We start from the raw sequence: 14636 nt of genomic DNA, 5'->3' as shown, positions 1-14636 counted from the left end.
CCTGGGGAGAGTGACAAAAATGACACAAAAATATAGGCATTATCAAAGACAGTGTAAAATCTATAAACTTTATGAATGATATTGCAAAAACATATGTCAAAAAGTAATTTATATTTGCCTCTGAATAAGGGAGATGTAATATGTAGGCCATCTTTCTTAAAATGATTCATATCACAAGTATTTTACTCATGTAGTCTGGTTTCATGGGTAACTTAAGGTTGAAAATAGATACATTCCACCAAAATAGGTACAATTGAGAGGTATGTCCCCTGCTGAGTCATTTTTGTCTTTTTGAACTTAACTTTTATTTATCTGCTTTTCCATAAGTATAAACACTGTATTTTCATGGAACTCAGCATTCAGGTGTATATTTACCTTGATAAGATTATCACAAATATAATACCCTTTTTATCATTAGGTGTTGAAAAGCTACAGCTTATATTGCTGTCTAGTTTGTTTTATGCAAGGTATCACTACTACACAGTGTCTCAAATATTTTGTATCTAATCTTTTTAGCAGCTGAAACCAAGGTTTCTGCCCAAAGTTTTCAACTTCAAGAAAATGTTCAAGGGGAAGTGCTTATCAACAAAATTAATTGCAAAAATAGCACAGTTTGCATCAAAGACTGTAAAATATTTCATATGGTATATAATATACAGGATTATGATAGGGTTGACGATCCTAACATAGTCCCTTTTGTTTACACTCACCTTCCCATGCTTTCAACTATTCAGTTTTTCGCAGAATGTCCAGCTTTTTGTCTCATATATTTGGTCTGTTCCTCATAAAGTCTGTGGTTTATGGACAAATTATTAAGGGCTGAAAACAGTAAATAATGGCAAACATTTATGTTTTGGACTTCATGTTCATCAGAAAAAGCAGGCCAACAAACATCATGTCATTCCTGTAACTCTGAAGTGTATTACAAGAAGTCAGGGCACATTACCGATGGACAGCAAGCAGAGCCATGTACTTTATTCTGCCACTGTCTTTTGCTGGTCAGCACAGGCAGATTTTACTGCCAAGTGCTAGACCCAAACTTAACAACTTTAGCAGGGGGTGCTTAACATTTGTTAAGACTGGGTCTCACACCACTCTAGTGCTTAACTGATCTGTCTTATTCTGAATATCAGAACATAATCAGCACACTCTGTGCACTCCAAGGAAATTACTTCCTTCACTATGGGTGGGTTATTTACAGTTTCTATGAAAAGTGTGACAATGCACTTTAACTTTTAAAGTGAAAAACAGTTTTCTTCTTCTTTTTCTTTCAGCTGCTCTTGTTAGGGATTGCCACAGCAGATCATCTGTTTCCCTTTCTTCCTGTCCTCTGCATCTTGCTCTGTCACATTAGCCCGCTGGATGTCCTCTCTCACCACATCCATAAACCTTATGTTAGGCCTTTTTCTTTTCCTCTTACCTGGCTGCCCTATCCTTAGCATCCTTTTCCCAATATACCCAGCATCCCTCCTCAGCATGTCCAAACCAATGCAATCTCGCCTCTTTGGCTTTGTTCCAAGCCATCCAACCTGAGCTGACTCTAATATACTCATTTTTAATGATGTCCATCCCTGCCAACCCAGTGCAAATCTTAACATCTTTAACTCTGCCACCTCCAACTCTGACTCCTTTCTTTTCATCAGTGCCACCGTCTCCAACCCATATAACATAGCTGGTCTCACTACCATCTTATAGACTTTCCCTTTCACTCTTACTGGTACCCGTCTGTCACAAATCACTCCTGCACTATTCTCCACCCGTTCCACCCTGCCTGCACTCTCTCTTCTTCATCTCTCTTCCACACTCACCATTACTCTGAACTGTTGATCCCAAGCATTTAAACTCATCCACCCTCACCAACTCTACTCCCTGCATCCTCACCATTCCTCTGTTCTCCCTCTCATTCACACACATATATTCTGTCTTAGTCTTACCGACCTTCATTATTCTCCTCTCTAGAGCATATCTCCACCTCTCCAGGAGCTTCTCAACCTGTTCCCTATCCTCGCTACAAATCACAATGTCATTCACAAACATCATAGTCCACAGGGACTCCTGTCTGATCTTGTCTGTCAACCTGTCCATCACCATTGCAAATAAGAAAGAGCTCAGAGCTGGGCCTTGATGTAATCTCACCTCCACCTTAAATGCATTCATCACTCTTACCCCAGACCTCACCACTGTCACACTGTGTTTGTACATATCCTGTACCACTCTTACATACTTCTCTTCCACTCCCAACTTCCTCACACAGTGCTGCAACTCCTCTCTAGGCACCCTGTCATATGCTTTCTCTAAGTCCACAAAGACATAGTGCAACTCCGTCTCTCCTTCTCTATACTTCTCTATCAACACTCTCAGGGTAAACAGTGAACAAAGTGAACAACAATAATATTTAACATGTGTGAATTGGGGCCTTTGTCCCTCGCCCCCCCCATTATTTTTGGCTTTGTCCAGAATTCATGAGTGATATTTCTTCCCCTCCTGTTTTCGTGAGCAAACAATTCGATGCTTGAGTCTTACTGTTTTAATGTGGTTTCTAACAAACATTATCCATTTGTCTGTTGCTGTTTTCTGGTCTGTCTTTTACTTTCTGTGTTTTTGGAGATGGTGTCCCTGTAACTACAATAATTTAAAAGAGAAGTGTCTACCCATCTGTCTAAACAGAAGTATAACAAATGTGTGTTTTCTACCCATGATGCTTCACAGCATACTTTCCAGTATCCCACTTGCTCTACCTGCTCCTTTCTCACATTGTTTCTCTAATGTTAGGCTATTTGAGAATATCACCGAGGTATGTTCCCATCTTTACTACTGATAAGAACTTCACATAGTATGGTTCCCCCTGTTTTTTCCCTCCTTGATACTTTAGTTTGTGTTTTTCCACTAAATTCAACCTACGGCATTTTAGAATGTTCCTCCAGTTTTTTTTCCAAGTCCTCTTTCATCCATTTGGCCCTTTCTGCACAAGCCATGGTGCACATTTTTTGACTTCTGCAAATTGTGAAGATGTTAAAAAGTACTGGAGTCTGTAATATACCACAGGTAGTTGCCTTCAGACTAGATAGCACCGAAGACATATTGCTCTTCACAGTGATCTTTATGAGACAGGTACTCCAAGATAAAGAATTTCAAATGGATTGTTAAGTATATATTTAGTTTTAGCCCCAAGCAACCTGTGGGATAAGAGAAATTAATACTGAGGCGTGGGGAGGTGTCTGAGGTATAAAGCTCTCAATATGAAGCAATGCTGAAAGGTTTCTTTGATTTTCTTCAAATTCTGCAGCTCAGAGTTTCATGGATCACCAAAATACATTGTAAAAAGCACTATTATTATATCTTGACTGCATTTGTTTTTATCTTGTACTCCACTGACCAGCCAGTGCTTTGTCCGCCCTGCCACCATAGCATCCACTCTTGATGCTTTCATGATATATACTTCTAAAGGTCATTCGAAAGCATGAACTATGTTCACAGTCAATGTCTTGCTTTGTACACAGGTCAGTCACTAAAATCATTGTATCTGACTAATCCAAAATGTCACTCTTGCTGTGCATGAAATCTGACTTGTACTTTGAGGCCCATGGTCATCTAAATTCTTTACAGTTCTTTCAGTTTGGCCTGCTATTAAGGTCATTCTAACAGGTCACTTATTGTTCATAGGTAAATATTAGTCATACCTCTTAACCTCTTAGTGCAAGAAATCTGGACAAAGCCAAAAATAATGGGGATACAAAGTTCCAATAATAATTTTTAAATATTGCTTTTATAATCTTAAAAAGATGGAATAATAACAGCTTCTGCAGTAGCATAACTTTCTGAAGGGTCTTAAGTCTGAAACTTAAACTTTGGTCATTACATAGTGGCTTTAACCCTCAATGATTTTCTAGAAAACCTTAATTTTTTTGAGGAATGGACCAAAACATGAGGGGAAAATCTGGACATTCTGTGAAAATCTGGACAGTTGAGAGGTGTAATACTAAGCTATCAGTCTACAGACTATTGCAAGCCTAGCCAATAACTAGAGGTTAGAATCAGACTCTGAACCTTGTATATGTGAGGTAAAGACCTTAACCATTATGCCAACTCTGCCCCCACTCCATTATGCCAACCCCACCCCTGCTCCTAATTTTGGTAATGGAAATCACATCACTTTCCTTTTATGAATTGTTAAAAGGGTAGATGGTAATGTCACAAGGTAAAATTTCAAATGGATTAACTGTAGGGCAAACAGGGCAGGTGCCTTGCTGTTCAGCTCCTTTTGACAAATTAAATATTCCATGACTGTTGGCTTGGCTCCAACAACAAGACATTTCAAGCCCTTCACTGTGCAACATGCACCTTGTGGAAATCTGGTTATTTCCACTGTAAGAAGAACTACATATCCTTATTATTAAAGCAGTGTTTTTTGTTTTTGCTTTTTTTTTTTTTTTGAGATTAGGATCACTTTTTACATGTGGCCTACTTTTCTGCAGTGTCTTACCTTACTTTTACCTTACAGTTCCTAAACACAAATTCTTCTGTAGCAAACAAATTCCCTTAGCTGCTTCATCTGTTTGGACCTTTCCATGACGCCAACAGATGACAAGTGTGTAAAGGTTTGAAAGTAAACACCCATGGCTGAAGGCATAAGGCCCTGAAAAATAAACTTATGGAGAACAGGACGGAAAAGTGACATGTAACTGCCTTTACTTCCTCTTTTTCATGTCGTAGAAGAGAACTAAACATGTAGAAATACGACTCAAGACAGTATAGCCATAAAGAAACAGAAAGAAAAGCCTCAGCCTTCCTTACCTTTTCTAATGTCAGCCCTTCCTATAGGAATTCAGCACAGTCCAACAATAAATTTGTACCTAATGATCCTACATTTGTCATTGTCCATGATAATGCCACATGCCATGTTTAATCTGGGTTCTTATGGCAATATCTGATACCCTGTCTTCAATTCTTCACCATCCATTTGAAAGACTCTTACATTAAAGTTCCTTCTCATTAATTATGCAAAACATAGCAATTACTCTTAAATCAGACCATCGACTCAACAATAGTGCACCAGTCATTGGTCTTAGCATCATAAAGTACAGCACCATTGCTCATGGTTCAGCCATTGGTGCCAAGACCTACTGACATTCACACCATTTTAGCAACAGGCTCAGACTTCCTCTTATCGACAAGGCAGTGCCATGTCTCCAATACCTCCAGCATCCATGGCTACTGATTCATCCTCATAAATGGTGATATCCTTGAAAAGGAAATACTCAGAAATAGTCTAGGAAATGCCAGGGTAAATCTCTTTGTCTTGAACTGGATCCTTATACTGAGGATACTTGAAGACTATGATAGTGATTAGGAGAAAGCAGCCCACACCTTCCCACAGATGATTCAGAGCTTAAAATGGTGTAAGTGAAAGGAAGTTTGTCACCCTAAATAGTTCCCTTTCTCTGAGGAAATCTTTGCCTAGTATGTATAATCTATAACAAGCAAACCTGGCAATACATGCATATGAGTCAATTAAAAACATCTTAATACTGTAGCTTCTGTTCCTATAAAAGTGAATAAGATTTCTTGCCTACAGAGACCAATTCATCTGGAATAAGAATATCAAGCCTGACCATATTATATCTGACACAACTTTAAAAAATACCTGACTCTTCAGAAGTAAGCAATCTGTACACTGGATAATGAGTCTAAGCCTTTAGACAGGTTTAGGAAGTAAGTGCACACCTCCTTTATTTTTATCCTTGAAGGTACTCATCATCATCAACCTCCTTTTTTCCTATTTTCTGCATGAAGTCGGGATGTCATGTTAACTGTCGCCATCTCTTGCTATTCAATGTCATTCTCCTACCTTCTTCAACACTCATGCCTGGATGTCACAGGTATTCTCTCACACAATCCATCCACCTCTTTGCGGGACTCCCTCATTTCCTCATGTCTTCTTTCTCTCTCTGTCTGCCTAAAGTCTTCTTCACCAGATTGTTTTCTGCTTTTGTTCCACATTTGCCAGAACCACTGTAATATGTTGTCCTTGACCTTTTCTGCAATTGAAGCTATTTTGTCTTCTGCTCTTGTGTCCTCATTTCTTCATCTGTCCCACATTGTGCATCCTACCAGCCATCTCAGGCATGCCATCTCCATCACCTCTAGCTTCCTCATCTGCTCTGCTTTTACTGCCTAGGTTTTTGTACCATGCAGAGGTACTGGTTGCCACTTTTCTTGTGTAGATTAAGAAGACATTAAGGCTTGGGTGTTTGTTTAAGTAGCTTATTGTATACAAACACATCAGGATGGAGAGCAGGAACACTGAACCTAAACTATCTAACTAACTCATTGGCTACATGCATGCATGCTCACTCTGGCTGCTCACTCAGCATGCCCCTCTCGCTTGCACATGCTCAGTACTTATATGCACGTACCCACTGACTGATTTCATCTGAATTCCATTCCTTGTGATTCCATAATGTACAATCTCAGCTCTTGGCACAAACATTTCACAAATTCAATGCAATCAAAACCTTTTGACGTCTGTATCCTCATTATCTCCCCTTTTTTCAATGAACTGAGCAGTTTGCTGGTTTTATCATAGTGGACAAACACTTCTTCAACAGTTGGGCTTTTACTGTTTTGTTGTTCTTAGCACATGGAACTAATAAATTACTGCTGATTGGTATTGTGATTCTGATTTGTCTAGACATAAGTCTCTGGGCAGGTGAACCAATATGGTTATCACAAGGAATGTTTCTGAGATTAAAAAGTTTGAAACACATCAGTATTGTCATGTCTGAATTTCTCTAACAGTTGTTTTTACCTTTAAACTGCATGTTCAGCCAACCCATTTGACTGGGGGTATTCAGGACTACTTGTTACATGAAGTAATTCCCACGCTTCTGCAACTTTCTTGAAATGCTGACTAGTAAACTATGCACCACTGTCAGAAATAACTCTCTGTGGACTACCATGGACAGAAAAATGTCGCTTCAACTTAGTAATAACAGTACTGGAAGTTAGGTTTTGAAGCAGGTCAAACTCAACCCAATCTGAATAAGAGTCTACCAACACCAAGTAATGTTGACCATTCCACTCAAAGACATCTGTGGTTACTGTTGACCAAGGTAGTTCAGGAATATGGCTTAAATTAAGTGGTTCTTCTTTGTTGATGCAGCTTTGTACTATTATATACTGAACAAGATGAAAGTACTTTCTCAATATCTTTTGACATAGAAGCCCAAAATACTAGAACTTTCACCCTTCTTTTGGTAGAATCAGTTCCTGGGTGGCCATGATGCAAGATCTTAATGTACTCTTGTTGCAAGGATTTTGGAACAATCACTTTAGAACCTTTCATGATGATACCATTGTCTGACAATATCTCATCTCTGTATGGAAAATACTGTTGCACTTCTTTTGATAAACAAGATTGTTGCTTTGAAGGCCATCCTTGACTGATGAAGTGGTTCAGCTTCTGGAGAACTGGAACTGAAGCTGTGTGAGTTCTGAGCTCAACAAGATGTGTGGAAGAAAAAGTTCTCACTTCCATGACCTCAAAATCATTGTTATGCTGTTGTGTAGTTTTTCTAGGTGATCTGGATAAAGTATCAGCAGGATAAAGAAGTTTGCCTTTAGTGAAACAAGAATGAAGTTGTACTTCTGCAATTTTAGCATCATGCTTTGTAATCTGGCAGGAGCTGTATGCATAGGCTTTCTCAAAATAGTAACTAGAGGTTGGTGGTGGTGGTCAGTTTTGATCTGGATAGGTCAACCATAAATATAATTATGGAACTTCAACTATGCAAACACAATTGCCAAAAGCTCTTTCTCAATCTGGGTGTATTGCATCTAGGTTTGGGTAAGAGTTCTCACTGCATAGGCTACTGGTCAGCCCTCTTGAAGAATAACTGTACCTAGACCAAACTTAGAAGCATCATAGGAAAGAGTAACTGGTTTGTGAACATCATAGTAGCTGAGAGTTGGTGGTCTAGCAATGTTCCATTTCAGGACATCAAATACTCTTTGGTGCTGTTCTGACCATGACCACATTACACCTTTGTGTGTCAGTGCTCATAATGGCACTGAAGGTTGGCTTAAATCTGGAATAAATTTGCCTAGATAGTAGACCATGCCAAGAAAATGTAGGACTTGGACATTGTCTGGAGCTGGCATCTCAAGAACTGCTGTTTGCTTAGAAGGATCTGGTGACACATCAGGATGATATCAGGAACATTGAACTTAAACTATCTGACAGATTACATACTTGCATGCTCTCACTCTGGCTGCTCGCTCAAAATGGCATTCTTGCTTGCACGTGCTCAGTACTTATATGCATGTGCCCACTGACTGGAATGCTTCTTAAAGGTATATCACACACTCTGATCTACTCTGGTCACACCACTGTTTTGTACACCTTATTTTTCAGCTTCTTTGGCATTCTTCTGTAATATACTGCCCCTCATACTCTGTGCCAGTTGGCTGCAGCCCCTCTGATTCTAGCTATGACCTCCTCATTTAGACTTCCCTTCTCCTCAAGCACCCCTCCCAGATGCTACAACTGTTAACCTGCTCTACTATTTTCCCTTCAATCTTAATTCTTAGCTTCTTCTGATTTCTCTCATTTGCTGCCTTTGTAACTGTCTTATCTGTACTCAATTTCACCCCCTATGCCTTCAGTTTTGCATTCCATTCCCCTATCCTTTGCAAAAGTTCTTGCTGAGTCTGTCTGTAATGCTACATTGTCTGCATACAGCAATTTGGTTGATATGTCCATTCCAACCTGCTTGCTAATGTAGTCCATCACCAGTATGAACAGCAGTGGGCTCAGAGATGAACCCTGATGCACACTCACTCCCACTGGGAGCCCCTTTATGAGACCAAAAAATATCCATACTTCAGTCATTGGGTCCTTGTACATAGGTTACACTAATTCTACAAATGTTTCTGGGTCTTTGAACCATTGCAGGATTTCCCAAATCAGCTTTCTTGGGACCTTTTCATATGCTTTCTCCAAGGCTAGGAATGTCCAGTTAGACTTTTTCCCCATCTCTAGCTTCTTCTCAACTATCTGCCTTATTGCAAACATTGGATCAGTTGTGCTGCATCCTGATCTAAATACAAACTGCTAACCTGCAATTTTACTTTCTACTAATCTGCATATTTATCAATCACCATCTCCTGAACTGTGTGACAGGAGTTTGATACCTCTGTACTACTCATATTGTGAATGTCCTCTTTGTTCTTGAACACTAACACTAGTGTGCTTATTCTCCATTCATCTGGGATACATCTTTCTTTCACACTGCTTTGAGTATCCACAGGAGTCATTTCTTCCCTATCTCACACAACATCTTTATCATATCTGCTGTGATCTCATCTAAGCTTGCTGCTTTTCCTGACTTCATTTTCCTTAGTGATGTTCTTTCTTCATCTATGGTAGGGTCCTCCTCTTCTCTCATTGTAGGCTGTGTCTGTGGCAGTACAGCTTCTGATGGGTTTTCTTCAGTCAGAAGCTGCTGGAAATACTCTTTCCACCTGCCTTTGATGTCCTGTGGATTGGTGAGCAGGTTGTTGCTGGCATCCCTTATGAAGGGTGTCTGATTATCTTCTTCATCTTTCTGTCTTTGCCTTGCAACCTGATAGTTTCTTTGTGCCATCTACTGAGTAACTTTCCAGAAGCTGGTAAAGTGCCTCTGATGTTCTTTGCTATTGCAACTCATCTTTTAGCCTCTGTTAGCCACTCAGTACTCCTTCCTAGCCTGGTCTGTCTTCTCTATCTCCCACTTTTTCCTGTATTCTTTCTTTCTTTTGAAGACTTCCTGACTTCCACCATCAGATTGCCTTATGTACCTTATTTCCATACCTTAGTCAGCTATATATCTGTTTTGAAATCCTGACACATGCTATTATGAGGCAATTGAGTAATTCCTTGAAATGTTGTGCTTTCTCTTCAGTCAGCTTCCAGTCTTCAGCTAGACTCTGTTGAATTTAGAGCATTCTCTGACCAGCTGATTGTGGCATCCAGTGGCTGTTTCACTGAGAATGACTTTGCAATCATTGATTTTACCCCCACTGCCCTTTCCTTACTAGGAGGAAGTATACCCGAGTTGCATGTTGACCACTGTTGTATGGGATCTTCTGACTGTCTCTCTTGCTGAACCACATGTTGGCTACCATTAAGCCATTTGCCAGACAGAAGTGGCCTCTCGTTCTTTATTCCTGTTGTCCCACCCATGTGGTCCTGGGCAGTCCTCATATCTTGTTCTGTCTGTCCTGATATGTGCATTTGGGTCACCCATTATCAGCATTAATTCATGTTGTCCTGCTTTATCTAGTAGGTCCTGCAATTGCTGTCTGAATGTATTTTTCCTCATTATCATGACACTGCTCTGAGGCATAGGCTGAGATTATGAATACTGCTGTATCATTATGCTGTAGTCTGAGTGCCATGAGTTTGTCACTAATTCTGATGACATCCTTCACTGTCTTCTGAAGCCTTTCTCGTACCACAATTCTCATACCATTTCTAGTCTGTCTTCCTCCTGAGTGGTAGACTCAGGATACCAACCCAAGTGACTTTGCTGTACTACCCTTCCATTTTGTCTCCTGTATAGATAGGATGTCGAGTCTCCTCCTTACCATCATTTCATGGGGGTTGGGAGGGTGGCCTAATGGTTAAGATGTTTGCCTTACAAACACAAGGTGCAGGGTTTGAGTCTCACAAGGGATAATTGGCTAGGCTTAAAACAAATGGCTAGCAAGGGCAGTTAGCCTAGTACTAATCTATGAACCTAAACCTATTTCATCCATGTCCAAGCTCCATTCTGTCTGCACTGAGTGTAGCAGTTCTTAGTTTGTCATTGGTAGGCTGATTGGTTTTACGTCCAGCTTTTGTTCAGCAGAGTTATCCCAGGTAACCCAAGCTGGGCAACTGGACACCAGATGGTCTATAGCTTATTCAGCCAGGGCTGCTGGGCTTCATAGTGGGCACACACTGGCCAATAGGGACACATATAGTACTCCCACATATAGCATGGTTCTCTGGTGTAGGTCAGAGTAGCTGGATCCTCAGCCAACTAATCACTAGCAAATACCAATGTCCATTTGATGACATTAGTCAACACAACCAAATCACCTAGAACTATATTTTACACTGACAAACGGCTAGCCCTGCATGACTTGCAGTCTGTGATTTGCATTCTCCTATCTTGGGGATACTGCACACCACAGTAGATGCCCACAGAGGTTGGTCTGTACAACTCTTCCCCATAGGGCACTATCTAGAGTCCATGCTGCTGCCCACAACTCCATCCTTGGGTGAGTTTGAGATAGAAACACTCAGCATGGTTTCGGGAGGCAGAAGGTACCCCACAGAGACACTGGGAGAACATGCAAATGCCATACAGACATTGGCCGGAAGTCAGGATTGAACCTTGTACCTTGCACATGAGAAGTGAAGACCTTAATCATTATATCAACTGATCAACCTAGAGCAAATGTTAGGCTTTCAGCTTGTTCCTTGGATGATGCTGCCAGTAGAGTAGATAAGATACTTAGCAATGTTGAAGAAGGACATCTGAAGACTTTGAAAGCTACAGCCACAACTGTGGACTTTCTCATTGTCTGAGTTGCATATGATACTGTGAAGACCACAACCCGGGTAGCCATGTACAAGATTTCTTTGTACTGGTACTCCTGGCTGCTCCAAATGCCCTTACCTGAGAGCATCAAGGTTATGTCTTTTAATGAACCATGCTAATCAGCCCCAAAATCAATGACCATTTAAAAGTAATACAGAAGAAAAGGAAAATCTTTCAACTGTAGCTTGAAAATTCCATCCTTCACAACTGACCATTGCTAGCTCACAAAGGGGTCAGCAGCAGAGCTGTTTTATCATGTGAAAAGAAGCAACACTGTTAGAATATATTTCAAGGTTCCTGGGACAGTGAGAGGAATAGACAGATAGCATTTCATGGTAGCCAGCAGCACTCCTGACTCCCAGCCCAGCCATCTTCTTTGAGAGGTACTGAAAGGGAGATTGTCCCTCCATATGTTAGCATGGCATGAGATAACCACCAGCAAACTAGTCAAGGATGTGATGTTCGAAGGTTGCCAGCTGGCTTTTCCACAGCACCACATGCAACTTTTTCCTTGTCATATAATCCGACTCATCATCAAAACTGAACACCAAGGAAGTGCTGAAGTTTCTCAAGGAAAGAGTTACACAACATTGTCCCCAGTAACTGGAAGGGCTACAGACTTTACTCTGACTTCTTTTTGGTTCTGAAAAAGTCTGGGACATCAGAACCATTCTGGACATAAACGAAAGCAACAATTATATTTTAAAAGCGAGATTCCACCTCATAGTTCTACATCTGACAATTCCTCTTATATTGAGGGGAGACTGGATTTAGGTTTTGGGTCTCCAGGATAAATATTGACACATTAAGATCTGAAAACACTCTGAGAGGTTTCTCTCCTTCTATGTGCAAGCCAATCATTTCCAGTACAGAATTTTGCTTTTGGCCTGACCTTCAATCTGCAGCGTTTACAGGATATATTGAAGCAGTGTCAGCCATCCTGCATAGTCTGAAAGCTTAAGTCTTTCTTTATTTGGATGACTGACTGAATCTTGGTCGTCTCTAACCAATAGGATTTGATTAAGCTAGGGACTCAGCAATGCATATGGTCCAGTGTCTGTGTACCACCATGAACTAGCAGCAGACATGGCATCTCAAGTTTAGTTGCTAACCTTCATAGGATACACACTGAATACAATCATCTGTTGAGAGCATTTGTATAACTAGAAATGTTCGATAACCAAAAAAAAGAAAATACCGAAAGGAGACCACAAACTGCAGAGTGTTCTGTTAGCACTTTCATTCCTTTAATTAGTTATCACGGAACTTCATCAGACATCAAATGGCCATTAAATATTCAGTTACTGGAACTCAACCCCCACACACACATCCCCTAAATTTTATCAGCTTTTAAAGCAAGTTAATTACTAATGGAAATACTGCTATTAATACCGAGGGCTGGGTAGCATTCAATAATATTTGCCAAAAACTTTCTCTATACTTTAGAGAGGAAGACCAATTCCCACCTCTTTCATTCTTATTAACCTTCTCTAATACACAAAAAACAAACTTCTTAAAATTAGCACAATTCACAGAATGTTTATATATAAATGCCACCCAACCCCCCTGGTATTAATGGTAAGTAGTGGAGGATTTGGTTGTTATTAGTACTTTCTTTAATTTCAACATTGTGTTGGATTTTTAAGTTTCTATTGACAGCCAAGTTAATAGTTTAACATGCATTTTTAGAAGTTTTTAGTAAAAATAAAATATATAGTTCTATATATGATAGCTTTAAATATTTTGTACACATTTAATTAATGTTGGTGTAGTGTTACATACATTTTTTAAAGTGTTTCTTTTGTTTTAATTATTCGATTATTGTGATTGGCTAAGTTGGTGTATAAAAAGAAGAAAGTTTCAATGGTTTGATGTCTGCTGAAGTTCCGTGATAATTAATTAAAGGAACAAAAGCACTAACAGAACACTCTGCAGTTCATGGTGTCCTTTCAGTAGTTTGTGTTTTTGGTAATCGAGAATTGTTTGATTGTGTTTTGTGTAACTAGAAACATTTCAAAGCACTCAAGGACTGATTCCTCAACATTTGTTGTCCAAGTAGTCTATGGAAGCTTGGATTCTTTGAGCTTTGGGGCATGTCAGTATTCATTCCAAAGGTCTCCCTTGCCTGACTAACATATAACTTGTTCACTGGATATTTATGGTGCAGACGTAACAGGATATCAGACCTTTATAAGAATGAGTTAAACTAGTAGACTCTCCCAACCAATCTACTCAATGTCAATCCAAAGCCCCTGGTAAAATTAACTTCTGATGTCTTATCCCTGGGATGAAAGACTCAGCTTACTAAGTCTTCAGAAAAAGGTTGGTGGTTACATTGGGACCCAAAACTTCATATAAAAGTCATTGAAGTAAGAGCAGTGCTTCATAGCTTTTGTACTTTAGAGCAGTGACTCCACAAGGTGTGTGTTGTAATTCCAATGGACAATAGGCTAGTGGTTTGTATAGCACAAAACAAGGTGATACATGCTCTTATCCACTGTGCTGATAGGCTACAGAGTTTTAGTAGTATCTGTTGTCTGCAAGCCTCTTCTTGCTTACAATCCACAATGTGCATAATATGTGAGAATTAAACTGTTTAGCAATTACATTGAATAGGAACCTCGCTCTCTATGAGTCAGCTCTCTGTCCCAGAATGGCTCAGGCCCTTTTCATGGAATGAGGCAGACAGTATGTGACTCCCTCCCATTTACAAGCAAAACAAATTCATGGAATTACTTCTGTCTGATTCCTTCAAAGGCATTAACTCCATGAGAAGTGATGATGACCTCTCTGATTTAGCAAAAAAAAAAAAAAATGAATACAAATGTAAGTCAACCACCACAGCAGTAAAAAGAAAAGAGTTTAATGGTAAGTACTTTCATGGGACTACCACTTCTTCAGACCAAATAAAACATCAGAAACACAATCAGTATAAATACAGATACATCAACCAACAAAAAGCAACACTAAAAATAAACAAATAAAACAAAATAAGAACTAAATTAATTA

At 39.7% G+C, this 14636-nt stretch overlaps 1 protein-coding gene across 1 annotated transcript in view; it reads right to left on the bottom strand.

Moving 5' to 3' along the window:
- TMEM236 (transmembrane protein 236) overlaps nucleotides 1-14636 on the bottom strand; it is a 520757-nt gene that overhangs the window by 149116 nt on the left and 357005 nt on the right. The window lies entirely within an intron of this gene.

Source organism: Protopterus annectens, chromosome 3.part1, assembly GCF_019279795.1.
Source record: "Protopterus annectens isolate FY-2018-M chromosome 3.part1, PAN1.0, whole genome shotgun sequence".
Classification (NCBI taxonomy): domain Eukaryota; kingdom Metazoa; phylum Chordata; order Ceratodontiformes; family Protopteridae; genus Protopterus; species Protopterus annectens.
The sequence above is the reverse complement of the archived record's forward strand: the minus strand, read 5'-3'. Positions and strand labels throughout refer to the sequence as shown.